The following is a 3,266-nucleotide window of genomic DNA, read 5'->3' as shown; positions in this document are numbered from 1 at the left end:
TGGTTTGCCTAATGGAACAGAGAGTAATGGAGTACGTCTAGAAATGCGAGGATAGCGAAGGGGCATCTTACTATACTTCTTGCGCTCATGGCGCTTTGAAGTAGTGGAGGCCGATTCCGAGCCGGAAGTGGAGGGTGACGAAGAGTCGGTCTCGTAGTAGACCACCTTCCTCATCTTCTTCTTCTTGTCACCCATCCGATGAGACTTGACGGAGGAAGAGGATTCCTCCTTGTGCTTGTGGGCGGTACGGACTTGTCACCGGTCCTGAGATCCCTCTTGGCGGATGTCCCGACATCACTTTGAGCGGTTAGGCTCTAATGAAGCACCGGGCTCTGATACCAATTGAAAGTTGCCTAGAGGGGGGTGAATAGGGCGAATCTGAAATTTACAAACTTAAGCACAACTACAAGCCGGGTTAGCGTTAGAAATAAGAACGAGTCCGAGAGAGAGGGTGCAAAACAAATCGTGAGTGAATAAAGAGTGAGACACGACGATTTGTTTTACCGAGGTTCGGTTCTTGCAAACCTACTCCCTGTTGAGGTGGTCATAAAGACCGGGTCTCTTTCAACCCTTTCCCTCTCTCAAACGGTCCCTCGGACCGAGTGAGCTTCTCTTCTCAATCAAACGGGACACAAAGTCCCCGCAAGGACCACCACACAATTGGTGTCTCTTGCCTCGGTTACAATTGAGTTTTCACAAGAAAGAATGAGAAAGAAAAGAAGCGATCCAAGCGCAAGAGCTCAAATGAACACAACAAATCTCTCTCTCTAATCACTAAAGCTTTGTGTGGAGTTGGGAGAGGATTTGATCTCTTTGGTGTGTCTTGTATTGAATGCTAGCTCTTGTAAGGTGTAGAAGTGTGGAAACTTGGATGTCATTGAATGTGGGGTGGTTGGGGTATTTATAGCCCCAACCACCAAAAATGGCCATTGGAAGTGTGCTGTCGCATGGCGCACCGGACAGTCCGGTGCGCCACCGGACACAGTCCGGTGCGCCAGCCACGTCAGCAGACCGTTGGGGTCCGACCGTTGGAGCTCTGACTTGTGGGGCCTCTGGGCTGTCCGGTGGTGCACCGGACAGGTCCTGTAGACTGTCCGGTGCGCCTCCCGCGCGTGCTCTGACCTCTGCGCGCACTGTAGCGCATTGAATGCGGTTGCAGTCGACTGTTGCGCGCGAAGTAGTCGTTGCTCCGCTGGCACACCGGACAGTCCGGTGTGCACCGGACAGTCCGGTGAATTATAGCGGAGTGCCCTCTGAATTTCACGAAGGTGAAGAGTTCAGCCTCGAGTGCCCTGGTGCACCGGACACTGTCCGGTGCGCCAGACCAGGGTGCCTTTCGGGTGTCTTTTGCTCTCTTTGTTTGAACCCTTTCTTGGTCTTTTTATTGGCTTATTGTGAACCTTTGGCACCTGTAGAACTTATAGACTAGAGCAAACTAGTTAGTCCAATTATTTGTGTTGGGCAATTCAACCACCAAAATCAATTAGGAAAGAGGTGTAAGCCTAATTCCCTTTCAAGCATATCATGTTTTTCTTGCAAAGCTAGATTTTCAATATTTAGCTTTTCTATTGTGTTCTTGAGCATAGCATTTTTACCTTCTAATTGAGCAATATATGATGAATGATTAACAGCTTTAATTTGCTCAATTAAAATGTCTTCATACCTTTGGACCAAATCATCATGAGAGCACTTTAGCTTCTCATGCTCTTTGGTCAACTTCTCTAAATCTTCAATTTTTTTGATGAGGAAATCTTCTTGCTTATGAAGCATTTCTTTTTGTTCTTCTGCTCTTTTCTTGAGTTTGAGCAGGCTCATCCAATTTTTCTTGCTTAGTTGAGTGAAGAATTGTTGGAGATCACCCTCATCTTCACTATCACTTTCATGCTCCTCCTCATCCTCACTTTCGCTTTCACTATCACTCCCATTAGCGACAAAGCACATATGAGAAGTGGATTTGAAATACGAACCTTGTGAAGAGGTGGATTCGTCGTTTGGTCTCCATCGATCATTTTCTTCTTCTTCAATCTTATTCTTTGCCTCATCTTCCTTCATTTTGAGGAACATCCTTTCGGCGATTCTCATGGCAAGATCTATTGCCCTAGGATCAACATCTGCACCAAAAGATAAAGTCGAGGCAACCTCAACATTTTCAAGCTTAGAAGCACTTTCGTTTCTTAGTCCCCCCGACATGATCTTTTCCTCACGCGGTTAAGCGTTAGAACGAGGATTAGGCTTTGATACCAATTGAAAGTTGCATAGAGGGGGGTGAATAGGCAAGTTAAAACTTTTCCAACAAAAACTAGAAGCAAACTGGGTAAAACTGAATTGACCTCGAAATTCACCCAATTAACTTTGGAAATGAGATGTTCTAAATGATTCACAAGGTTCAAAGTAGTAGATCTGAGAAGGGCACTTCTTAAAATCCACACACCAAAAAGATATAAACAAATCTTTCATGGAATGGTGAGAGAACGAAGAACATGAATAAGCACAATGAACAAGAACACAAGAGACACAAGATTTATCCCGAGGTTCGGTCACACCACCAAGGTGTCCTACTTCCTCGTTGAGGCGCCCACAAAGAGCCAGGTCTCTTTCAACCCTAATCCTCCCTTTGCCGACCACAAAGGTCAAGCTCACACACTAAGCTTTGCTCAAACGAGTGGGTAATACAAACTTTCTTGTGGTCTTCCACAAGATTTGGAGACACCCAAGAGACACCTAGTCGTCTAGGAGCTAGAAGCTCCAAGAGTAATGAATCCACAAAGAACTCGATGTAGTACCAAAGCTCGAATGAAGAAGAGCAAGAGAGATTTGGAGATGAAGTACAAAAACCGTAGCTCTCAAACTCACTCAAAGATTTCTCTCCAAAGATTTGAAATGGGAGAGGCAAGAGATGTGTGAGAGAGAGTGGGAGGTGTTCTTCAAGTTAGAAATGGAGTTTGGGTCGTGCTCTTATGTGGGGAGAGAGGTAGGAGTGAGTATATATAGGTGGGGCTTCAAAACTAGTCGTTAGGCTGATTTTGGCTGTGGAGGACCGGTTGAACCGCCCCTAGCAGGTCAGGTAGACTATCTGCGAGTCTGACTATCAGACTGACTGGCAGACTGACCTGCAGACTGGTCAAGTTGACCAAGACCGGTTGAACCGCCCCTAAGACCGGTTCAACCACCTGGGGCAGGCTGACAGTCAGTCTACCAGTCAGACTCGCAGACTGCAGGTCAGACTGCAAAAACAGGTCCTGACACCGGTTGAACCGCCCCTAGGG

Source organism: Zea mays, chromosome 3, assembly GCF_902167145.1.
Source record: "Zea mays cultivar B73 chromosome 3, Zm-B73-REFERENCE-NAM-5.0, whole genome shotgun sequence".
In the NCBI taxonomy this organism is placed as follows: Eukaryota; Viridiplantae; Streptophyta; class Magnoliopsida; order Poales; family Poaceae; genus Zea; species Zea mays.
Note: the sequence above shows the minus strand (reverse complement) of the source record.